Genomic DNA, 26,744 nt, shown 5'->3' with positions numbered 1-26,744 from the left:
TAGGAATCCTTTGTTGGTGTCTGATAAGATAGAAGACAGACATGGCTAAGAACTTTAGTTTCTCAATTGCATTATGAAACTAAACAAGCAATGCTGAAAAGCTGAGTTTCTGTTAAGAATGGGCTTTATATTTAACCAACAATGATATTAACAGTGTCATAAAAGTGGATGTACTACTGTAATTATAGACACAAAAAAGCTACTTAAGATACAAAATGAATGTATTTCTTCACTGCCTTACTGCTTTACATTATTTCCTTTTAAAAACAACAACAACAAATATCTTAAGACCAAGGAAAATGTTGAAGGTGGCAGGATCTCTCCAAGTCCCAAATATCCCTCATAAAACTGCACTTTCAGGTCCTGCTGAGCCAAGCGCGGCTTAATTGCCTGCAACGGCAATTCCAGGCACTGCAAATCATATACAGTTCTCCCATGAAGGCACTAAAGAGCTAAGACTTAATTAGCATCCCTGATTAAATAGCAATTCATACAGCCATTACATCTTCCAGCTAGGGAGCGTAGTTCTCTGAAGAAGCGGCAAAGGAGAAAACAAACAAACACACACCTCCCCCCACCCAAAAACTCACCACCACCTACTTTCTTCAAACTTTATCATGGCAAATGTTCATTATTTATGATGGAAAGGCTACTGCCAGACACACTTTGAACACTCCTAGGCAAAGTTTCCATTTACAAGCTTGACCCGCTTAATCTGAGAGATTGCGGACCCCAAAAGAAATCACAGTAATTATAACAACATAAAGCAGATCAGAGAGCGCAGCACCACTACTAAGCATGAGAAAACTCCCACGGGCAGCTGTGTTTCAACGGCCTGTAGTATTGGGGGAGGGAAAGGGAGGCAAATAAATCCCAACAAACCACCACAACAGAAAAACCCTACATCGCTGATAGAAGTCTAAAGGACAAGCATTTCTGAAGCTCAGCTAAGCTCCTATTCTTCCCTTCTTCCACTTTATCTCTTACTGTGATGTGTTTCAGAAGTATGAACTCCTTGGGACAGCCAGGATTGTAATTCTTCACCTTCCTTGCTCTTTGGGAATCCTGAACAGATGGAAAAAAGCGAGGAAGAGCAAAACTGAAGAGGCAGAGTACATATCCATACAGACATCCTCTCCATGTTTGAATAGGACAGCCATGGCAACAGCCAGAGATGACTATATGCTGTGGTATGTGAAAGCTGGTGTTTCATGGTGTAGGAAATCCCTTTCTTTCCAAGTTTCCGGTGCCTACATATACTTATTCACCTATTGGTTCTGTTCAAAAGGTGCTAGCTTGTCCCTGGTTCTTGCTGGATTTGGGAAGATCTTCAGACAAAGAGGAACAGCATCCGAGTGCGTGTAGTAGATAATGGAACAGAAACAACTACTTATCTCCAGACAGCTCACCCACTGGCCATGTTCTCCCCAGGCTGAAGGATCATGTCAGCCCCTTGTGAAGCCTGAGAACACGCTCATTTTATGAGGCTGTGCCAAGTGGGAAAAATTTACAAGACGTGGTGATGAGACAACAAAACCAAAGAATTATGGAGAGGAAAAAAAGTAATTTAGGAGTCCACGTGCAATGTCCATCAAAGAAGAATAAGATTTTTAACAGGATTAGAGGTATGCAGGTACCAGAATTAGCAAGGTGGATCCTCCACTATAGCACAGACTATCAGTTCTCATATCCTGAAGACCTGGCTTTAAATTATAAGGCACAGGCTCAAGAACCGATTTATAAGTGAGATCCTGGATACCACCCTAAGTGGTCTATGGGAGCATATTGAGAGTTTGGAAGCTTATCTCTTAGACAAGTGTAGAATTACACTGCAGCAATATTCCTTCACTCACCCAAATTGGAAATCTTAGATAAGTGAAATAAGTCTGCAATGAGGATAAACACACTGTCATATGACAAGACTCCAGTAAACTAGCTAGACAGAGAGAACAATGACAGAAAGGATATAAGACAAGAGTGAGTTACTGTATTTAGTGTTTGAAATGTCATTTGGATACTGTTCAATGCTAATGTGCCCTCTGGGGTTTGCCAAGTCCTGTTCCATTGGCTTCAGAAAGCCAGAGGCCAAATTCACATATAAAAATCTGAACAGTCATTCATATTTGAGCATTCTGTACCTACTGGTAAGAAGTACTTTATTCTTGATTAAAATTTTTGTAAAACATCTGTTCTTTGCAACATAGCTTAACAGTCCATCCCTTATGCACTACACACGTTCCTACGTTTCTTCTAGCATTCCTTATTTCTGCCTCTTATCCCATTACACCCTTTTTTCTTCACACAGATCTTGGAGTAGCATGCATTTCTGTAGAACTGAAGGAAACTCCTTTTTCCGTCACAATCTTCTTTTACAGTTACCATCTACAAAATATTATATAGGTATTTGATATCAGCATTCAAAGTATTGGTTGCTCCATGACGCTGAACAGCTTCACAAGTGGGGTTTGTCTTTGTCTATCATTTCTCTAGCTTAGTCAATGCCACTGAGAAAGTGTATAATCAAGATTTTTGGATGAAGGCTTTCACAGTCCCAAAAGAATTCAAGGCTATCACTGAGCATGCAAAATAACTTACTGATAAGTCTGAAGCAGTTTCAGTTATTTGCACTGTAATACATGACTGCTCAGTTGAAGAAAGAAGCTTGGAACAACATATGGTACCAATTACCTATATCCTCCTGTAACCAGTACTTTTTCTTTTCAGATACAGTTTATCTGTACTGCTTGGCAGCTCAACTATCTCTCCCTCTTCTCTTGAGGAATACTACCACATGCAGATGCTATTTATATGCCAGACAAATTATTTCTGCAGCCATATTCTTCACAATAAGCCTATCCTTGTGTCCCGTCCAAGTCATAATCAAGTGTCATAATTTGTGACTGTGAAAGATGCCTTGGCACTTTTTGAAAAGTAGATCCAGAATCTTGGCAAAATTTCTGTTTTGGTAATTGCATTCTGTCTATCTGTAGTTGTTCTTCTCTAACAAACAGCTGATGAATTCTACCCCAGATGTGGCTGGTAGTAAGCATATCCTTGGAAGCTGTTAAATCAAAGAACAAACTTAATAATGAGCAACATAATTACAAGCCTCATTTCTCATGTATCTGCTCTACAGGTATTTTTATGCTCTTTTTCAGCTCCCAGCATCCCATCACAACAATAGCTGGTCTAAACAGAAGTCACAGGAGTAAGTCTCTGAGGACACTTTCTCTTTGAAACACTGGTCAGAACCCCAGCAAGAATACCAATGGCACATTAAAACTTATTTCCCTCAGCCTACAGCAGCACTTGGTAGTGTTTAGTTACCTCCCATTTAAAAATTTCCATTCCTTACCTGAAAAGAGTGTCCCACAGCTGCACAGGTAATCGTGCCAAATACCAGCTTCTGACAAACAAATCTAAAGGGAAGCAAGAGTCCTACGTATTTTGAAATAATGAATTTCGCATCATTTTCTTTTGCACTGTTTTTATAAGGTATATTGTCATATTTAAGAGGAAAAATAAAATACAAAAAATTATTTGGAAAAGCCAATTAAAAAAAAAACCAGCTTCCTCGGGCTGGGGGGAGGTGGGGAAGGGGGAAAGGGAATGAACTGACACACATGAGAACTGCTACAAAAAGCCCCCCAAACATCATAAACATATTTCTATCCTTGGGTTATGTGTCAGGGTCCATTAACTTCAAACAATTTGGAAAGGAGTACAACATGCTATGAAAAGCACTTCTTTAAAAACAGAAAAACACAGAGTGCAGTGTTACGAGGAACCATGTTTGCTGTATGCCAATAGAGGGTCCTTGCTCAATTTATTATTTTCCATAAAAGCCCCAAACACGTGAATTTTTTAGTGGCAACTCTGCAAGTTCACCTGAGATCAGAAAGGGAAGAGGTGTTTCGAATAGCTCATCAGTTGTCACCACCCCCCAGGCTGAACACTTGCCATGGTGTCACATACTGCCAGGTATTCAGCAATTTGTTGCTAAGGAGAGCGCTGGGTGTCCAATAGCCCTCCTGAACTAATTTTTCTTACTCTTTGAAAACAATTTCCTAGGCCATCTTGCCGGGAATGTCACCTTCCAAATGTGAAGCAAAAGGCTGCTGCCTTCTCAAGCTCTAAGAAAACAAAGCTTTTTGTAGCAGAGTGTTACTTTTCTTTTTATTAAGTCTAAACAGCAGTGATGGCACAGACAAAATATGGTATTTTTTTATAACCTAAATCAATATTTGACCAGAATTACCTGTTTTCCCTCTTTAAATCTAGTTCTGCACTTTTTTTTTTTTTTACTAAAATGGATAAGATTTGCCTTAAACTAGTGAGATTTAAGCACATGCTTGAAATTAAGGTAACACCCAAGAAGTTTAACATAGCTGAATCAGGGCCATATACAAGGCAAAGTTGCTCTGGCCAGTAAGACCCAGTGTCAGGAGATGTGGGCTGAATGGTAGCCTCGACTATGTGTCTCCTAAGGTAGGTCAGAGATGTTATGATGTCCCTCAGTCTTATTTTCTTTTTTGTTATTAGCTGTCTGACCGCAGCAATCAAAAAGCTGCGTACTTGAGCAAGATCCCATTGAAAAAACTGCCAAGAATAGTCCTTCACCCTCCCCCACAGTTTTTCTTTTCACAGCTATATTACTTGTGCGGTATAGCTGGAAATAATATTAGCTGGGGGCTGTTCTGTATTGCTTGTTTTACTTGGGTCTGCATACAAATTGCTTAAGTGTTCTGTTGGTCATGAGCAAGCCAAAAATAGCTCTGCTCCTTCTCCCAAATTTCCATCTATGCTGTGGTGATACCAGGAGGAAAGCGTTCATGAAAGCAGAGAGGCACGGTTCCAAGGGAGACCTGCAAGGGAGGAGATGGTTCCACTTATTGGCGAGGGCTAAATGTCCTTTCTATGCCTCACTACAAATGCTTTGATTAAAAGCAAAACAACAACAAAAAAAGCAGAGACCTTAATAACCAGTTCAAGGCTTCACAGCAATTAAGCAAGAGAACCCTAGTAAGCACTTAACTTCTCTGGTTTCTGTGACTAGGAAAACTAACAGAAATAGTCAAAAGACGACCTTACTTCAATGAATTCTAAAATAAGAGATATTATTCACTACTAACATTTCTGAAAAAATGCTGAGCCTAATGGAAGACCATTGACCAACAACACACCACTCAGTGCAGAGTTCTAGATAACAGCTACAGGCGTAGGGAACAGAGCAGAAAAATCCCTTCCACTCCCTCTACTGTCCCTGGTACCTGGATGGCAAGAGAAGGACTGGAAGAAGTAAACAGAGGGCAAAATATCTCCTGACCTGCCACAGGGAATCCCGAGGCAGCTCTCCATTCACAAGAGGCTGTTATAACTTTGTGATCACACCACCACTCTACCCTGTGAATAATGAGCTTGTAGAACTTAGTATTGTAAATACACGGGGTTTAAAATTATTTTCCTATTTACCGACTAGACAAACAATTTTCCAGTCACTCTTGTTCACCTACCGAGAAAGAAGCAAAGCTGTCCGCATTTCACCGTAGTAGCGGGTGGCTTCAGGAAGGTTCCCTAACCACTTTCATTCTAAGTTGCAAGCTGGGAACGCTGTGGTCCTACAGAGTCACAGTATTTCTAAAGGAATTTAAACTGTCCCTCAGGCTTCACTCTGGCAAGTGCATTCATCCATCCATCTTGTGAGCCCTTCCTCTCACACTGAGAGCCTGACTGAAACCCAAAGTTTTGAAATAAAATGCTGTTCCCATTATACAGGCCTCAGAAGTCTCAACCGAAGTAGGACAATATTGGTCCCACTATTCTTCCAGCCTCAGAAATGGGAGGCTGAAGAAATACAAGCTCTTTTTGGGAATACAGAGTTAACCTTGGAAGGGAAAGCATTCAAAAGACTGAGAACTGTCCGAAAACAAATACTGACCTATATAATATAATAGGTTTTGTTTACTGAGGCATGAGCAGATACTACTTCACTGATTTAAGTGAATAGGCTCAGCGCCAAAGCTATCAATGGAATTATATCTGCTTATGCTGCTGGGAAGTTCTGCTCTTTGCACAGCATTCAGTGAGGTGTAAAATGAGGACTTAATGTTACTTGCTTGGACTCATTTCAAAAGCAATTGCTGCACCTGTTCATACCAACACACAAACACAATAAATTCTTTTATTTTTCCCAGAATCCAATACCATAAGACTTGGATTGAAATAATAAAGCTATGATTCATATTCCTAGACATTTCTTTATTCTTTACTAATCACCTCCTTTGTAAAATGTATTCATTTTCCTAAAAAGAAAAAAAAAATCTGCTTCTGCCAATTAGACAAAATAACTGAATCCTTGCACCTTCTCTCCACAAGAAAAGAAGTCTTTGCACAATACTGCAATATGAACAGCATGCCCCAGCTCTTCTGAAGACGTATCTTTCAGGTATTATCCAACAAATGGGGACTCCTAAGGAATAATTCACAGAAGTGAGTTGTATACCCCTTTGAGTGCAATAAAATAACAAGTGGCAAAACGGGTCAGATTTCTTCACAGACAAATACGAGTTCTTATCTGCATAGCATAGAGAGTGAAGAGTTTTCTCCTCTGATTTAGCTCTAAGCCAATCTAAAGGAGTCATAATGGACTGACTCCAAATACACTGCCAGACTGCGGGGACTGTGCAAGCGGAGGGCTTGGTTCTGGTAAGCAGTGAATATCCTCAGCTTCCACTGGGAACTCGTGTTCCTTTGAAGGAAAAGGACATTTGGCTAAATGGAGCTAATTTTAACAAGCCTAAACAAACAGCACACCATGCTATAAAGTTATTGCAGTAAGGAGAGAAATATTCATCTCCTTATAGCTATAAAAGTTTGCTTTCCACAATCGACTTGAAGAAGCAGGGAAAGTGAGCAACCTGAGTAACATACATATAATCTCTTGATTTGTTCGACTTTTTTCTATAAGCTGCTCAAATGTAGACAAATAACAAAACCAGTGCAAGTGCATGGACCCAATGACCTCCAGAGGTTCTTCCCAATTTAAATTTTCTATGTCTGTGTACCATGAGGTCTCATGATGCTCACCACATCTCTAGAGGTGGCACACTGCTCAGAGATCCTGGGAAGAGAAGGAAGAAGGGTCAGGCCTGTGGACTGCAGCTTCTCTTGCTTAATTGTTTATACTAAGGCAGCCGCTGTGGATAAAGCTTTCCATCAAGGAAGGCAGAATAAATTCTCCTGTTTTGGTTTTTTTTTTTCTTAATAGAGCAAATAAACTCCAAATATTATTTCCTACTTATGCAAACCTTCACCGAAGTGCCTCCAACCAGTAGAGGACCAGCTACATTAAGATATCCCTAGTTTTAGACTTCCATCATTCCTATCTTCAAACCATATGACCTTTTACATGGTTACCTGCTAAAGGGGACACCTGCACATGTATCAAACTCTCATAATAACCTTGTGGGATAACTACATTCAGGGTAAGGCTGGTACATTCTTTCAAAAAGCTAAATTTTTTACTTGCTTGCCACACTTTAGAAGGGCCAATGCCACTTTGTACATTTTTATAGCCTATTCTGTTTTTTTCAGGTTTGTTCAGAAAAAAGAAAGCCTGTGGAATGGCTATCAGCAAGTCATCACTTATCTCAATGAAAGGTAAGGGGAAACTGAGGCAAGCTGGTTTCTTTTATGCTATGGAAGCGCATTTGTGGGTATCAAGTGGTACTATTAGAAAGACAGAAAAGAGTAAAACTTGTCTATTTCTTACAGCTAATATATAAGAAAACACAAATATGGTAGCATTATTCTTTAAACAATGTATGATGTTTCCAGTTTATTCACAATATGTGCAGAGGGAATGCCAAAGATTAATATGTCATTAAGAGAGTGTTGATAAAAGATCACCACTGAATTATATTAAACTATGTGGCTGATTTTTTTCAAAGGAGCCAAAAATACATATGGGTGCATTTCAGTGGTATTAAGGTGTCTATCTTTCTTAGACTTCTAAGAAAAAGAAAAAAGTGCCCTGAATCATTAATGTCTACTTTGCTTCTGAAAGACTAGATTTAATTATGTTTTGGTCTAATGGCTGGCACAGACTAGGAAAGGAAAGATGTAGAGGAGAGTAGGAAAGGGATTACAGCTGCCAATCATATCCACAAATAGCACTACCATTTTTAAGATCCATTGGACCAAATCTTGAAGCCTTTTATTAGCAAAGAAATTCCCATTAACTGAGAATGTTCCACACAAGGCAGCACACCATACCTTGCATAATTCAGCTACTGAATACAAACTACCGTTTCTAACTCTTCCAGTATTCAATTTTTATTATGCATAACATACTCCAGCATATACAACAGCTCTTTTTAGGGCTTATCACTGCAAGATGACAAAGTGTCAGCTTTAAGCTACCCTTGAAGATTTCCCCTCCCTGCAAAGATGCCAATCTGAGATTCTACAAGCAAAGGCATGTTCGTGTTCTATCACATGTCAGCAGCTATAAACAACAGTCTGAAGGGTGCTTTCCCCCGCTCCTGTAAACAAAGGAAGTCTTTATTCCTGTAGTAGTAGATCTTTCATGAAAACTGTGAATCTTGACTGCTACATGGCAGAGATAACTCATGCTCCTGCTAAATAAAGTTCCCTAGAAATAAACCATGATATTGGAGACATTTATTTGCAAGACAGTTTAGACATCCTCAAACACAACTCATTCTATGGTATATTATGCATTTCAGATTCCTCTGCACATCCAACCAGTGACAAAATTTCACCTCTGATTTTAAGGAAGCTGTCATCATCATTCAAACAAAATACAGAGCCTTGTTCTAAATTAAATGCAGATTATTTTAGTTTGTTGTTCTAGAAGCAGAAGTGTTTAGTGGAAACAACAGCCACATTAGGTAGGCTGGGACTGAATTAATCCTATTAAAAAAAAAAAAGCAGAAGCTGCATTCTTTTGTGATACCTGTCCTCCAGACAGAACAATGACTGATTCAGCTTTCCTGATGAAACTAAGGACCCTCCCCCCTCAAATGTCATGGCAGCCCAGCTGTCATCCAGTCAACATTTTACACTTCCCATACCCGTGTCTAAATGCACAGCACTGCATTGGCCACTACTCTTAAGTGTATCAAGGCCACTGGAGTTATGGTTTTCTGCAAAGATCCCCCGGCTTTTTCATTTGCACTTCCAGCCTCTCTTCCAGCTCCCCGATTTCCACTACAAGAGCTTCCTGCTGAAAAAGCATCACTCATTTCTAGTAGCAGTGCACAAATCCTCCATCTTGAAGGTAGGAACGTCATGGAGAGAAACTGCTGTACAACTAACGTTCACAGCTAGGACTACAGGATAAATCCTGTTACAAGAATTCGCAGGAGATAAACTACACAATTACTTCACACGCAAACACAGCAAATGTCTTTTAAAAAATAAATAAGCAAAGCAGCATGATCTTAACTAGTCCAGCGCAGTAGAAAAGATAAGTGAGTGTGGCAAATCTACAGATAGGCTCACAAGGTTCTTCACATAGAAGCCAACTCAGCATAATCACTGATAATATTAAGTATAGCAGAACGTATGGTACTACCCATGTAAATCTTCTTACACCAGCCATTTTCTGTTGAAGTGCATGAATACAGCGTTGATGAATAAAACTATCTGGAGACAGCCCTACATTTTGCTTTCAGACAAGATAGGCTGACAAACACACCAGATGCTAAGTGTAATAATCACTCATGTTCCTCATTCTGACCCAATGTTAGCTCTTAAACAACAATTTGTAGGGGTTTTGTTGTTTGCTTTTTTTTTTTTTAAGTGGCTACAGCTTTCCTCAACTCAGAATTTTTTGCTTACTGTGCTCCTAATCCAGAAGCAAGAGACAGTGACAAGTCTGAGGTACTGCAGCTTGAGGTTGTTACCTGCTGCCATTCAAAGCTCTTCAGCTGCAAGCTCCTCTCAGCCCTAACTTCTTCAAGGGGCCCAGTGCCAAATCCCACACCTGCTGGGGAAAGCTAAATTACTTACTGCAGACCGGCTCGTCACCATACAGCCAAAAAGCACCAGACCAAATGGAATAAAATGATGCAATGAAGGACAAAAATTGCCCACTGTTACATTGCTTGGCCAGTCTTTGATCCCAAAGGGTCCAAGCAGTAGCAACCACTCTTGCAGCACCAAGTAGCAATCGTTTCAGCACTGCTTCTTCCACTCCTGCCAAAACCCTCTTATGTGCAGCCAGGCAGGGGGGGAGTTGGGCCTCCATAGCTTTCATCTGCTTTCCAAAGAGGACACCAGAGGATAATGCTAGACTCTTTTCATTCCTTTGTGTGGCCATTCCTTTGTAGTGTTAATTATTTACACATCTTTCTATCCACAAGGGAAGAACAACTGATATATCTTTGTGCAATTACAGCTATTTTCCCTTATTCTGTACTTCAACAATAGGAGCGCGTTTTCTAAGAGCTTAGCTGTCCTCAATCTGCACACCTTTGTCACCCCCTAGGAAGACAACTGCCCATTAATCTGCACGCGTTTATCGTTTGCTTTACTATATGTTTATCAGTGTTACCCATCATCAATGTGATTTTTAGATTGTCTGCATGGAACAAGGAAGCAGTTAATCTTGACTGCAAATACATGAATGTGATTAACCCCCACAATATGTTGTGGCAAAAAATAAGCTGCAATAGCTTTTGAGGAAGCCTGAATACACCACTTTTCAAGACAACATCTATATAAAGAAGGAAGATTATTCCCCTGCCCTTCCATCTCACCTCTAACATCAGTACGTCTATAAATGAAAAGAATTCATCCGTAGCCACAATACACATGGCTTTTAACTAGCAGGCACACGGACATTACATCTTTAGCTGCCATATCTTAGGCACCTCTCAGCAATTCTTTTCTTTAACCACTTGGAGCAAATCACAACATAAGCAGCTCTGCCCTTGCCATGCAATTCTGTTGCAATTTTCTACAACTTCAAAAATAGCAGCAAAAGGAAAATACAGTGTCCTCATGAAAGAAAACCAGTATCTTACAGGATTCACTCAGAAAGCATTTGTTCCTCAGAAATAAAATAGCTTTTGTGTTACTCAGAAGACAAGGCAGCAAGTTCTTATATAAAGAACAAACCAAATAGGGTTGCCTTTCTAATACTGTCAGTGCTGGCACAGACATGATCTGCAAATAATAGCGTGTGGGATTTTTTTTTTTTTTTAAATAGACTATAAAAAAAATCTAGGAAATTTGTGAAGTTTTTGCAAAGGTCCATCTAAGCATCCCCGAAGCCCATATTTGTCCATTACTAAACCTCTTTGGCTAACATATACATACTCTTTTAAAACAAAAAATATTCTTTGATAATTTTCATTTAAACCTTCCCCACCTTCAAGATTTTACCTTCATAAGCTACCCATCCATTTTTATGTAATCTGCATAAAGACAGACAGAGGTGGAATATAATGCTGAAGCTCAATTTTCAATATTAAAAACTATAAAGCTATAATTAATGAATTCCAACAGTCACAGTTCAGCTCCCTTTTGTGGGAGGAACTACACTGAGACAAATCAAAATGTTTCATGGTCTCTTTGAATCGCTTTTGAACGTTGTCCTTGAGCACCTCCAATTCTTTATTATTTATATCAAACATGATTTCCATTGAGACTACACTAGTGGTATGTAGTCTGTAAATCTGTCAAGTCCCTTGGAGACCCTTGGCAACTGCTTTTGTAAGTCTAGTGCCTCCTTGGAAACTCTTGTTGTGTAAAATCAAAAAATCATTCTTATGCTCAGTGGAAAGCTGAATGCAAATGTGGGAAAACAATCTTCCTCCCAGTGTCGCTGTGAAGTGGAACCATCAATCTCCTTTTTCAGCCATCCATGAAGATGAAGTTCTACCACACATACCTATGCACTGTCAGGTATTGCTGCTGCTTCTTGAAGGCTTAAAGGCCGCTGTGAGCGCTTGAAAAGGGAGTTCTGAATGATAAACTATAGACAGTCTCCATTTGCTTGTATTCGAAAAAATAGCAAACCCCTTCCTCTACTCCTTAGAGGACCTAGATACGAAGGCCAGATTCACAACTAGTAAAAATCACTGTTGATCCATTCAAGTCACTGACCTTTCCAAGGTAAGCATTTGGCTCCCTTTCCTGCTATTTTCTTCAGAAACACTCATTCCCTTCTCAACTACACATGATGATTATTGGAATATTATTGTATTCAATCCAGCAATCATTTTACATACCAGAGTTTTTGTGGGTTTGGGGTTTTTTGGCCAGACGGGTGAGGGGGCGGCAGCTGCATTTCTTATCAGACCTGCACTCCTAAAGCCTATTCAGCAACAGGGTGTTAATTATTACTTTATAATCACTTGATTCCTACAACTTGAGGTAGACCTACACAGCATTGTACACTAGATGCTACACAAGACCTCAGCAATCATCAGGAGTTTTCAGATTCAGTGGAGTTCAACCAAGAAAAGTTACCTAAAGGATAACATGGAAGTTGATACATTTGGTAACCTAGATGGTTTTCCATAGAACGACAGCAGCAGATTCCCCGTCTTCCACATGTGTTTGTTATCTAGCCCCTCAAACACTACTTTGTTCAGAAAAAAACGTAAATTGAAAATATATTGTACTATAAACTCAGTCCCTGCCTTTATCAAACGTTGGCATTGAAAATTCCTGGGGGCAATCCAATAGACTTGCAGACATCGACAGCATAAACCACCACAAAGAGTAAGCATATTCACTGGTGTTCTTTATGGGCACTTTGAGCCAGGCTGCTCTATGTATTTATAGGCATTCATACATGTGCCCATACCTAAAAACAGTACTTCTTTAAAATGGTGATACTACCAGAACAGTACAAGACAGTCCAAGGACAAGCAAGTGTCAGTCAATAACTGTGCCACTGCTGCATGTTCACTCAGCACCATATCATCACCTTGTTACAGTGACAAGTGACCCGTTTCCAGCCGGGTGCACAGCGTGGGCCAAAACAAAGTTACAGCTGACATTCAGTTTCAGTCTCTTCAGTTTTATCCTAAATAAAGCACTTTCTGATCCAAGCAGCTATCTTAAACGTTGTCAAGTGACAGCAGGAGCATAACTGACAGTAGGAAAAGATAAGAACTGTAGAGTATACACACACACACACAGAGGGGGATGTGTGCGTACTTACATGTATACAAGCACACATACATATGCAAACCTCATCAGCTAATCCCTGGACACCTGGCAGAAGGTCCCAGCCTTCATTTAGGTCTCAGCTGCACACAAAGTGACCACAGGGCAGGAGAGGCACTACTCAAACTGGGTGCAGCAGGACGGGCTTAGCGAAACTGGTGGGTGGCTGACAGCAGTGGAGTCAGGTGTTAATCAGGCCAGAGTCTTGCCAATAGCTAAAGTGATGACTAGTGTCCAAGTTCACTAATTGGTTCACTTACTAAATTCAACATACATTTTGTTTCAAAAAAGATTAAGCATTTCACCCACAAATTATTACATAATCCCAGAAAATGGTAAAGGGTTACAAAAGAAGTGACAAACTAACAGCTTTAATTAAGCACATCAGAGCGCAGTGCTGCTAGTCCATTACTGTGTTAAGTGGTCTAAAATGTAACTGTCTATACATTACAAAGCAGTTGTCTTGGTTATAAACAGGCATCTTCGATGATATCTCAGTTTGTCTTAGCTGTACAAGAGAAAACAACCCAGAAGAACTCCAGAGAATCTGATCCTGTACAATCATTTTTTAATTGGCAATAAAACTAGGTATTCTGCTGGGATGTGCTGGTAGGATCTACAACCAAGAATAGTTGTGCAAACCAAGTAGTCAAGAAAAAACTGAATGGATATCCGAGTGCCACATTTGAGATGACCCATATTGATGAACAAAGTCACACAACCTTGCAAATAATGCCCAGAGGGCACAATAGCCTAGCGTTTCTAAATATGTCCTCTCAGACACATTTCTGACAAATAATACCTCACATGTATTTTCAGTTACCCATCTCTCCCTCAAGATAAGTGTCTTGTTAGAGCAGACCCAGAAAACCTCGCTCACAGTTCCTGAAGTTCTGATACTCTTAAGGTAGATTCAGACAACACCCAGAGATTCAAACAGCATGAGGTAGGTATGAAACAATATATATAGTCTCCAAAAACTTTGTAAGATCGATAATTACACAGTATCTTCTAAAACAGGAGGTTTTACAGGGATTAAAAAAAGATAAAACAAAAAAGCAGAGGCCTTCCAATAAGTGTCAGGTGTCAGCTGTGTATTCTGTTGTTATTATTGGTTGGTTGTTGTTGGTTTGGGTTTGGTTTTTTTTTAATAATTGCCTGAAACTTGTGTTCTGACACAAACTCCTCATAGCAAAAAGTTCGGGAAAGCATATCTAAGAAAAAATATAAAGGGTGTGTATCCCCATATATAACCTGGGAGGAGGGGAGTGGCAGGTTTGATTCATAACGCTAGCCCAGGAGAAGTTGGGACTTTCACCATCAGAGAGAGGACAAAAGGCCAACTGCCAGCAATCCTGCTGAAGGCAAGCGAGAGTTTCTGACATCACCCTTCCCAGGGGGTGGTAACACTAGGACAGCTTTAATTTGCATGCTCTCATCTGCACAATCATCCTGAGCAATACTGGACCCAACTGCCTTTCACTGAGGAAGGAACATGGCCTAGATATCTCACCTGATCAAAGGAAGCGGGATCCCGGAGCAGAGTTAAGAGCCTCTGTTGAGCTCACGTGCCAGGGCTTACCTGCAGCGTGATACAGCACTTCACTGAGCGGACCGCTGACAGACCTTTGCTGGTTTACGCCACTGAGCATCTGGGCTATTGGGGCAATTGCTAGAATTTCTGTGTTGTTTTTCCAGGACCTATAAAACTCAGTCTGCAGAATTATAGCAAACCCAGCCCTGCTTCATTGATTTTTATGCAAGACTGCAGACAATTTTAGCAGCCCACTGGTACTACGGTAACCTGGTAGACACTGCCACTCTGAAAGGTGTGATTTTCATACATTTAAAGAAAAAAGAAACTCCAAACTCACAAAGAATTCCTCTAAATTAAAACCTGCATGTTTTACCTCCCCCCAGCTTAGTGAGATGATGAATACAGCACTCATCCCCTTGGCTGTCAAGGAGTGCGATATTTCTTAATCACAATATTTTGCACAGCTATGCTACTAACTAGATTCATCCTCAACAAGCTGGAACAAAAGTGAACTTTTCAGTGGTATACCAACTAGAGCAATGAAGAAGTACACTGGGGAACTGCGATACTGTGCAGATGTCCAGGTGACAAGCCACTGTACAAAACACTATATAGGTGAAAGTTCAGTTTCCTAAGGCCTTCTATTGTCACTTTTAACTTAGGGCACTCACCCATAGCACCTCAGTTCCAATACTTCATTAGCTCCGATTTAACACAACAGTCAGGACGCTCAAACTCAGCAAGGAAAGGCTGTGAACCTAACAATTCTCTCAACTAGTTCTGATCCCTTCTACCCACACAGGCAAAAGTCAACTTTTTTTTCAAATTAGCAACATCTCTCTGGATTTAGTCCAGCTGACAAGCTTTTCTCACTTGCTAGGTGGAACACACAGCACAAAATTTCTTAGAATTCAAGAATCTTGCAATCAATATGCAGCACAGATCTCTGCACTACAGCAGTTACATTATCTTGTGTGGCACATGCACTGTTCCCATGGCAACGAGCATCCTTCATCCAACTCCATTATTATGGCTATTTGAGGCTTTCAGAATCTCTGGTGTCCAAGCCATGGCTCAGAGCTACTTTGTGCTAATAAGCCTCAAGAATAGACACAAGAAGAAAAGAAGAAAATACAGCAAACTCTGTTTTGCTAATCTATAAGCAACATGGAAAGCAAAAAGTGGCATGGGAAATACAATTTAATCAGCTAAGGGGAAGCAACTCTTACATAACCGTCTTCATTAAGTGAGACGAACATCGTGCAAATTCACTACAGCCTTTTAATTCCAGAAAAATTAACAGTCAGCTCAGTAAGTCTGTTGATGAAGAATGGCTTTGTAATAGGTATGAGGAAACACAAATCCTAATGAACATCTATTGCAATATTAATTTCTCTATCATTGATATAAAATATCTTTCTTTTTAAAAAGGACTAGTTTGTAATTATCTGCAGAACAGGTCAAGAAAATAATTTGATTTTGACCTTTTTATGATGTCCGATATTAAAGCTTTAAAGGGCCATTATCAAAATATATAATCTTCATAGTATAATCTATATTTGGTTTATATGAATTGTCCCTAGATATTTTAAGTAAGCTTTCTCTATCAATAACATCACTTTTTGGGGGGGGGGGAGGGCATTTAAGCATTTCCACATCAAAGCATTACAGCAACCTCATTATGCTTTGCACAGCTTAATACAAAGTTTCTCTTAGTGACCAACCAGGGAATTTCAGACAGAAAATAAATAACCTAATTTATTAAAGCGACCCTTGACAAATCGTCCATAAGTTGCTAGCTAGAGGTTTTATCCCTGTGAAATACACATGGGTCAGTAGGAACAGGAATCCTTTGAAGTAGGCAGGTTTGAAGGCACTTAAAAAGAAATGTTAAAAATAAAGAAGGCACTACACCAGAAAATGCCCTTACAATTGACAAAGGAGACTGACAGGCTGCTGAATCCAGTTGATTTTTAACTACTCTTAAGCTTAATTGTGCTCAGCACCTGTTCGGAAAGAACAGTAATTCTTTAAGTGTCTTGAACACCATCTATCCTCAGCTGGCCATGTTCAGTGTCAGGTCAGGTGTTGAAGATCAGTCTTCAGAACAGACCCCTCAGGGAGATGAATGAAACCAGCTGGTGCCACTCTCAATCCCCCATCCATTCACAGAGCATCCAGGCAGTGAGATCAAAGCCCAGTTTCACATGGTCCCTATGAACAGATGGAATAGGAGGTCTCATGAAGCCCACTGAAGTAGGAGTCTTTCTCCCTTCCACACTCCAGCTCCAAAGCAAAGACTGCATCCTAAAGTAAAGCCCAGGAGGACCCCTGGCAGGTCCTGTTCTTTTGGGCTGGAGAGCAGTAGTTCAGGGAGTGACATTACACTGAAGGATGATTTCCAAGCGTGGCAAATATTTAAATATCAGCTTCTACAGAAACTAAGAGGAAAAAAAACCCTCTTCTACTACTGGTAAATGAACATGCTAAGCATTAAGGAACAGAAAATAAAACCTTACTTGTTCACAGCTACTGTCATCATTATGTGCTGTTTGCAACCTGGAAACCTGACCTGCTGGTGCTCTCACCTGGCTGTTCCTGCAGCTCGCAGGTGAAACCCGTTGTTTTATCAATTCTGTGCCCCATATCAGTCTCCAGGCTGACACTGACTGTCCAAATAGGTGAACTCATTTCAGGAAAGTGATGAAAGTATGATTACTGTTTGAGAACGTAACTGACATAAGGTTTAAGTGTCTTTACATTTGAGGCTGAAGGCGTGTTGCTAGTCAACTCTGGGACAGATTCTGAATTCTGCTCATGTTTGACAGCTAGTGAAATCAATGGAATTAAATTCAAGTTAAGTTAAGCCCACAAAGAAGCTTAACATACTTAATCATATAGCTTTCTGCTATTAAATAGTTTGCAAGAGGAAAACGGCATGGAATTTTCCATCTATGCGTTCCTTCTGGAACCTGCATACCCAGTTTGCACAACTCTAATTTTCTTGCTCATGAGACTGAGAAAAACTTTGTTTTCACAGAGAAGATATGGAGAGATGATCCAGGAATGCTTAAACTACTCTTCCTGGTTTTTTTTTTTTTGCTTCAACACAGGGACAGCTGCTTACTTCCAGTTCAAATGCAGGTTCTGCGTCACCCTCCTGTACATGACCAGCAAAGGATACCGAGATGGGGCTGCCAGGTGAAGTAGACCAGTAGACACAGCTGAGGAAGATGACATTGTGTTACCCTGAAACCCATCTGCTGAGCTGGAGAGGATCTATCACACAAGCAGCAAGATCCTTGAGGAATTATATTCTTTCAGAAATGTTAAAACCCCGTTCAAATAATCCCAGTTAATTTTAATTTCGGAAGGTTAGATAGTCCTCAGAATTTTCTCTAATTGCATATTCCTCAGAATAGACTCCTCTGGTTGCTCTGTAATCAAATCATAATTAAAGCATCTGTGTCATTTTATCTATCCCTTCCTGCTATTTGTAGCGTTTACAGAAGGCAACAAAGATGCAGCATGCAAAATTTCCAGCATCAAGGCTCATCATCAGAGCAATAATAGGGATTTGTGCTAGTGTGACTGTCTGAGTGTTTCCTTAGGCTTTCATTAGCCTTTAAAAACAATTGAGGAAGAGAAGAATACTAAACAGTGCCCCCCTTGTTGTATCCACAACTGGAGGCCATGTTTTATTCCTGTGATACTTGTTTTTAAAACAGCTGCCTCATTTCATCTCAGCTTCGATGAGAAAACAGCCATACAGTGGAGAAACAGTTGTCCTAGTCTGAAATTAAGAGATATGTTAAATAGCAGTATCACCTTGATAGAGAAAAATATTTTATTTTTGAGCTCTGTATGATTCATCAGACTGAGTCTGCACTACATTTCAGACAGGAAAAAAAAAAACCAAAACAAAACCAAAAGAAACAACCAACAAGCAAACCCGTTCCCCTGAGCTATATCACAGAACCCCCAAATTAACTCATTAGAGGGTTCAGACTGCTGAAGAGTTGCTGCTACGTGCCCTTACCTTCAAGGGCATATTGTAAGTCACAGTTCAGAAGAAAGGGGATGGCACAAACTGTGCAAACTCTCCCCCTCCCTTCCAACACCCACTACTCTTAAGTGATGAAAACGCTGAGCAAACTTCTCTGGGAAAAGAGTTTGCATCCTGAGCTTAGTTTTATCTATCCAGAAGAAGGAAAATAAAGTATTAAAAAACATAAATCAATTTCTTGCACAAGGAGAATTCTAGATCAGACTGGGACAATTTACTTGTGAAATTTTAGTTTGTATTGAAAGGAATACATTGATTGGTAGCTAAAAGCACACATTTTTCAAGTGAAAATTTTGTGATGTATTTATTCGCCACTGACATGACTTATTCTTCCTTTCTTCTGCCCTAGATTTTAGTCTTGTTACACAATTTTGTACAGTTACAGAATGAACCTCAACTGTGTAGGCACTGCTTGATAAGCATATGAATACAATTGGTATGAAAGTAACAATTTTTCACTGTATGCTTTTCATTATAACCTCATTCTAATTAAATATTAAAATAATTGTTATTTTACACAGAAGAGGTTCTATTTACACAAAGATTATTCTAAGACAGCTCTTCAAACTAAAGTCAGCATTAAGTTTGCTAACAACATATCACATCTTTTAAATGCATAGATCAAAACCAGAACAAATAAAAACTTTCCAGCTTAACAAATTGCTCTATTAATCATCCTTAAATAACTTCTATTTTTAGATGATGAATTCTTTCAGAAATGATTTTGAGTAGAAAAGTGATTTTGGAGCAATTGATAGCTAAGTATGCTTAATTTAAATCTTAAATGGAAAGTCTTTTCATATCTAATAGATAACGTTAGCTACCAGCGTGTAAGGCCCGCCTCTGTATTTGGTTTTATTTCCTTTAGGGTTTTTGTGTTATTGTTGTGGGGGTTGTGCTGGTTTTTTTGGTTGTGTGTTTTGGGGGTTTTGTTTTGTTTTTATTTTTTAACCAGACAACAGTGGCACAGAGTAAGACAAACACAGGACTTCTGAGACACCAAAGTGATTACTCAAAGCACCCCATGGATTACAGCTGAAGTCAAAGGACTTGTACCTGTTATACCTTGTGGGTTCCCTGTGACCCACAGGGTTCCTTTATAACAAAGAGCTGTCATTAACCCAATACAAAGCAGAATTATTGTTGAGAGGGGCATTTTCTGCACGTTTAAGTCTGATCAGAGTAGCAACATGGAAATAGCAGAACATTAATGGTTTGGGTCTCTTTCCTTGGGGTAAAGCCAAGGAATGACCGCTCAGGCTAACGTTGTTCCAACTACACTAGTGCAACTGACAGCAGCATTTAGTCCTTGGTCTGCAGATTACATCAGCTCTATTCTGGACGTGGCCAGCCTCTTCTGTGTTCACAAACTTGCACGTTGACCAGATCTTGAACAATTAAAATTATTGCAAAATACAGTTGTGCAAGAACAACAACAACAAAAAAAACCAACAAAGGGTTTCTTGGAAAGTAACAATTTGTTTTTCATGATACACTGTGTGACTTTCCTTCTTCAAATTCCTTCGTAACAGAAAGGAGGGTAGAATACATATAAAAAATATATTTTTTAATTATTTCAGTTCTAGTATATGAGGGACCAAATCCTGTCTGCATTCTGTAAATAGCACTCTCTATGCAGCTGGCAGATTTTTTTTTTCCCCATCAGTAAAGGAGGTCCAGGTGTAGATGAATTTGCTTATCAGGTTACCTTCCAATCTGACTGAACAAAACACATTTCAAATATCCAACTGCCGGTGTTGCCCTTATAAAAGGCTCACACAAGTAGTCTGAGAAAGTCTCAGATGTTATATTCTTTTTCCCATTAAAAATATAAATTAAAGAAAAGAGCGAATCCAACAATCCAGTTGGTATTTCATTCTGTTCTCGTACAGAGCTTATGGCAAAAGCAGAAGCTGGGGCTGAAATGCTGGCTGTCCTCACACTGACAGTCAGAGGACATGCTTCTGGAAGCAGGGAAACAAAATATCTCAGTTGCTAGAAGTTCTGAAGCATATCAGTTGGGTTTTTTTTTTTCAAGCCAGATACCAGATAATTCACCCGTGATCTGAACGCAGCTTAGTCTTGCTGTAGATAACGGAAGTCTAAAGATTGCATTTCCTATTGCTATTTGTACAACAAAAGACTTTGTTGCCTTGTCCGTTGTTTTACTGAGCTGCTGCAACAACTGACCTTGTCTTTTAAGTCAGATCTGTCACGACTGTGAAAGTGTTCACTGTCTTTTTCTATTTGGCCACGTCTGCGCTGTCATCGCCTGTTCAGAGAGGTCAGGACTGCAGCTTCAACCTTCCATTACAAGCATTCAGAAAGGCTTTGAGGTGCACTGCTCTCTGCATTTTATGTAACCAAATGTGTCACCATATTAAAAGCACAACCATGCAAATGTCACAGATGACCATATAACATGCAGTTGAAAGGCACAGATATGTCCCCAAGTCCAAATTCATTTTTTGTTTCCAACATTCAATGCAAGCATGAGTTGGAAGAAATCATGGTAAGTAGAAAATCCTAAGATAACTTGAAAAGAAATTGTCACCAAGGATTCTCTTCAGAGATAATATTTTTTTCCAAATCACTTGTTCGTAGTTGAGTCATCCCGGAAAGCATCTAAAGCTTGTGGAAATTTGTCACTGCATATAGGATGATGAGTGCAGAATTCTTACAGATTATTTAGAAATTTCCTTTTGGCATCTGTAGCTCGGATTGCGCTTACATAGTGAATAGATTCAAATATAGAGTCAAAAGCTTCTTCCCCCACCACCTTCCTACTTCGCTTGTTCCCAGTCCTCGTGTTCAATTACTACTCTGTTATACTTAATAGTGCCATCAATGCTGCAGTACTTTAGCAAGAATAGAAGCATCCCATCAGCAATCAGTATCTTCGGTAACTACATTAACCACCAACTCGTCCATGCTAACAAATCATTGTTTACTTTTGAAAAGCATTTTAGCAACCCACGATATTCACGAATCAAGCAAGATTGGCGTATGCAGCCTCTGAACAGCCTCAGCTTTTAACTTTACCAAACAAAACTCCACGTTCAATAAAGCAGACATGAAAATTGCTTCATTTCTCCCTTTTCCACACGCATAGGAAATAGTAAGCTTTACACACATAACATACACACAGCCCTGTCTAGAATACTTCAGACTCACTGGGTATGAAGAAATTCATATTCACAAAACAACTATTTATCATGGGAACAACTGCCTAAAATTTATGCAGACCCATGCTCATATGAACGCATGCATGATAAAATAAACTGTAAAAACTAGCAGTCCATGCTCCTCATCACCAAATGACATCATCCATACCTTTAACCTCAGAAGAAACAAACAACATCAAATTCTTGCACATTCTATAAACTCTAAAGATTTAGAGCTCTCTTAAAAGGAGTTCCCTATGATGCCAGTGTTGATATTGAAATAGTTCAAACTTATCAATAGTTAAGTTAGGCTACCTATTTAGAAAAAAATAAAATGAAAATTGAGCCATCAATTCTTAACACAGTATTAACACGGCAATTTCTGACAGATTTCACCCATTTCCCATTAGGACTGAAATTTATTTTGGCAACAGAAGGAAGATACCAACTTATGTTTTTTCTGTTCCCCGTGCCCCACCTAAAGCATTTAAATTCACACACATTAAGCGACTTGATCCCCAAAAAAGTGCTGAAGCTCCAGATAGCCAATTAAAGTCAATTCAAACAGCTCAAGCTGAGCATCATTGAAATTCAAGTCACTTTCCCACCTGCATGCAAATTTAATAACTCCAAGTTTTAAGTCACTGCCTTTCATATCTAGATCTCCACATTTAAGACAAAAGCTGCCAAGTTCCTCAGATTTTGAAGAGGCCAGGATCAGCCACTGTCCCTTTAATGTTCCACCTCGTCTCCAAAAGGAACATCTTTTTACTAGAGCTCAGTGTGATTCACTGGAATTTGCCAGGCAGGTCAGGAAATCCCCTGAAGCAGAGGAAGAATATTAAAGAGATGGGACATGTATATCAAATCTCATTACTGTTCTCTTATGAGAATCAATCAAGTGAAAGGACATGATGATGTCATTATGACATCATTTACTTTGAGATTAGAAATTCATAGCTACTTAGCAACCAAAGCTGTCCAATACAGAAGTAAGAGATCCACTGGAAGATGTTATCATCTGACCCATTTACTGCAAGATAAACATTTGTCAGTTCTTGTTCCAAGACTTTATAAGACATACAATAACTTAAGAACCCTGTTATTTCAAGTACAGAATATTAGAAATAAAACATTCTCTCTGAACCTTTTTTATTAATATTCAAGTACAATTTTTTTAGCCCATAACAGCTAATATGCACATTCCCTCACAGTCGTCTTCCTTTTCACCTTCCCATAGATCTAAACCCTAAAAGTGCAAAAAGAGAGAGCTTGTGCTAAACAGACTTTATTATTTCAAGAACTACAGTCTCTATCAGAAACTCAAACCTCATATGGTCAAGGGAGACTAACATAATTGCATAAGAATGCAAGCTTAGAAAGCATGTTTATTTCAATAAACTCAGCTGAAAACAGCCAGTCGATGAGCTCCAGTATCTGACAGAAATTCCAGTAAAAATAAAAAATAAAAGGCTTTGTGCATGAAAAAAGAATCGGTCACGCTACTTCTGTGGCTATTTCTGGGACCTGAAAAGGGTTTGATGCCCGGAATCTATGCCTGACCTGATTTTTCTTTAAAGTTCACTCATCTCTGTTGAAAATACCGTTTAAGCGAGTTCTAAAGCAACTGAGCAAAGATAATGCGTGAACTGAAATTATAACGAAATCTTTAAATCCATTACCGAGAAGCTAGAAGCAGAGCACCAGACCGACACTTCACGTTTCCTTATCCATGTTCTGCTACCGACTAAGCAAAGCACTGGAACACATTTAACGTTAAACGACAGAAATTAAAACACTCCACCTCCTAGAAACAACTTTCATTAGGGTGAGGCCGTTCCGGGTTCCCGCGGAAAGGGGAGCCCCGGGGGAGCCGAGGGACGCCCGGGGGTGGCCCCCGCCTCTGCTCTCCCATCCCCTTCACCCACGGCGATGCCCGCGCCCCCGTGAGCGCCCACACGGGCGGAGGGAGGCTCGGCACACCGCGGCGGCGACCGACTGAAGGAAACCAAGTGCCGCCGCCGACCTCCGCGGCACCGGGAGCCGCCGCCAGCGCGACGGCAACAGGCGACCTCCCCGCGGCCGCTTCCCGAGCGATTCACCTCAGCGGTTCCCGCTGCCGCCCCCTCAGCCCCTGCGCGGGGCCCCCTCTCTCCCCTCAGGGCTCCGCCGCCTCAGCATCCTGCCCCCGAGGGCGGCCGCGTCCCCCGCTGCGCCCCTCGACGCCGGCCTCGCCTCAGGGTGCCGTGGAGCGCGCACAGGGAAGGGCTAAAGTTTGCGCTGAACCGCGCACACCCTACCTGCCGCTGCCGCCGCCGCGGAGGAGGACGACGAAGAAGAGCTGCCGCCGCCGCCAGCCGTCCCGAGCCACCGGCGCTACCCTCCCCGAGCGATAGTAATGTTCATTTAAAGCTCGGCGCCCGCCGCTCCGCCGCGCCCTCCCCACGCAGCGGCGGGGCCGGGCGCTGCCCGCCCCGCCCCGCCTCCCAGCCCGCCCCTCTGAGGAGAGAGACCGCCGGCGCCGGGGCCGGCCGCCTCCCCTCGGGCCTGGCCGCAGGCCCGGGTCCCGTCGTTCTGCCTGCAGGCGACAGCTGTTGCCACCGCGCCCCGTCCCCCTCGCCGCTCGCCGGGGAGGCTGTCGGGCGGACCTGTGGCTCGCCTCAGCACTTCGGCGGTCGCCGGTTTTCCCGCCGGAGGCCAGCAGCCCTCAGCGCTTCGGCCGTTGCCGGTTTCCCCCCCGGCCCGAGTTAACAGAAGTTGAACAAAGAAGCTGAGAGCGGCAGGCCTGGGGAGCTGCTGGAAGAACGAGCAGTTTTCTGACCGGGTTTGAGCGGCATGTGTTTCCAAGTGGAAAGTTAACTTCCAACAGGAAAGCTTAGAACTGTGTTTCGATAGTGTTGAAACATAAATACGTTTCCAAATGCCGTCAAAAATGTCCAAGTGTAGGACAAGAAATGGCCAAAATCGCCCCTTTCCTGGGATTCTTTTCAGTCCGGCATCTTCCCGGTGTAAGGTTTCCCGTCGGGAGTCGCTGGCAGTGGCTCCCTGCAGGCCCCAAGCGGGGCGAGCTCACCGCAGCCATGACACCCGGCAGCCGCTCGGCCTTGTCCCCGGGATCATGGAGCACGTGCTGTCCCCGCCAGACACTGCTCCACCAAGGACAGGTGCATCCCAGGGACCTGATGAATGTCCACACCCGCAAGAAAAAGCATTGGCGCCTTTAACTTCCCCGGTGACTCCCTGAAATGAGTGAGTGAAATGGCAGTGACAACTGGCCCAGGGATTGAACCAAAAGAACACCTTCCAGGGAGTTTTTCAAGGTAAGCTGGTTTCCCTTGCAGCAGGACTAAAGTCGTCATCACCGTAGTAGAAGAGTCAATCCCATACCTCGTCCTGTGTCTTTCACTGCATTAAAGCGCAGCGTCTGTTATTTACAAGATGAAGTAACATTCATTACATTCATTACAGCGTCTGTTATTTACAAGATGAAGTAACATACCCAATCTCTGCTAGCATCCGTTGTCTAACGATACACAAAATTGGTAACAGAACCCGCAATCTACACTGCGCTGTCATGCACTTGTCAAGTCAGGAAGACCTAGCCTCCTTTTCCTCCCAAACATCTCTGGAGGGGATTTTTTTTGTCATTTACCCCATCAGTGGATTATGAATGCACCCCAAATGTTTGTCTATCTTCTTAATGTCTACATTGATCCATGTGAATTTAAGGATCATGTGTGAACTAGTGTTTGACACATGATAATCTTACAGCAATAGAAGTATAAACACTAATGTTTATTACTAGGACGTGCAGATAGAGAGGATAAATCTCATAAAATTGTCCAATTACCATTTTGAAACCCAGCTAATTGTGCAGAGGTTGCCAGATTGCTCAAAATCTTTGATGACTTGCTTGTGAGTTTTAATGTGGAAAATACGTTAGCAGAGTTTGTTGCCCATTAATTACAAGGAGTATTTACGCTGAGACTAATAATTGGATTGTCCTGTAATCCACCATAATAATCAGGAATTTTCTTTGCCCATGTGGTTTGAAAAGGTAATAGCTAATGATATTCTAGCCATCTAATTTATACAGGGTCAATGAATAACTACTGCTCTGGCATCTCTGCTATTACTTCAGGATTATAGATTTTGCTACTGATTAGCGCTTGATTAGCCCTTGTCTTCATCATAGTCCCATTGTCCTTGTGTTTAGGCTAAGTATTGGTTCTGATTGACTTGGCTTTTTAAAAATATAGGATATAGTCAGTTATTGAGACCTGCTCCCAGAGTAATACTAACAATTCGCTTGAGGCTGGGTCCTAAACAGAAGAACCTTTCTCCGGGAATGGATGTGCAATTAGTACCGAAGAGGCTACAGCCCTCCCTGCTCCGTTGGCATTGTCCGGTCAGACATCTGTGGGTGACCTGCCGTATTGTGTCCGTCTGACTGTCTAGGTTTCCTCTGCACTCGTTACAATGCAGTGGGGCTAGCTGTCTTTTGCCTCCACAACAATTTGCATTGGTAAGGTCAAAACTACCATCTGAAAAGTAGCTGCATAAACTAGCCATCTGCAGCTGCGGGTTGAAGATTTTTGTACCACTTCTCACATTTTTGAATGAGGAGTTTTAGCCTAGATCTGCTTCTTTTTACTTGAAAGCTACAATTTTTCAGAGTAAATCAAGATTAAGAGAATGAATTCCGCGGCAAATTCCATTAATAGCCAACACTGCAGATCAAACACTAGCACAGTGGTTCCCAAATTGTTGT

General features: G+C 41.1%; 1 protein-coding gene across 1 annotated transcript in view; it reads right to left on the bottom strand.

Annotated features, from left to right (window-relative positions):
* The window catches only part of SLC6A1 (solute carrier family 6 member 1), a 61,605-nt gene extending 37,176 nt beyond the window's left edge, over positions 1-24,429 (bottom strand). The window contains exon 1 of the mRNA XM_074602544.1: positions 24,274-24,429. The gene's annotated coding sequence lies outside the window, so the exon portion shown is untranslated. The remainder of the gene's footprint in view (positions 1-24,273) is intronic.
* Between the last annotated feature and the right edge of the window lie 2,315 nt (positions 24,430-26,744).

The sequence above is a fragment of the Larus michahellis genome, chromosome 10, assembly GCF_964199755.1.
Source record: "Larus michahellis chromosome 10, bLarMic1.1, whole genome shotgun sequence".
In the NCBI taxonomy this organism is placed as follows: domain Eukaryota; kingdom Metazoa; phylum Chordata; class Aves; order Charadriiformes; family Laridae; genus Larus; species Larus michahellis.
Note: the sequence above shows the minus strand (reverse complement) of the source record. Positions and strands in the feature narration are given on the sequence as shown.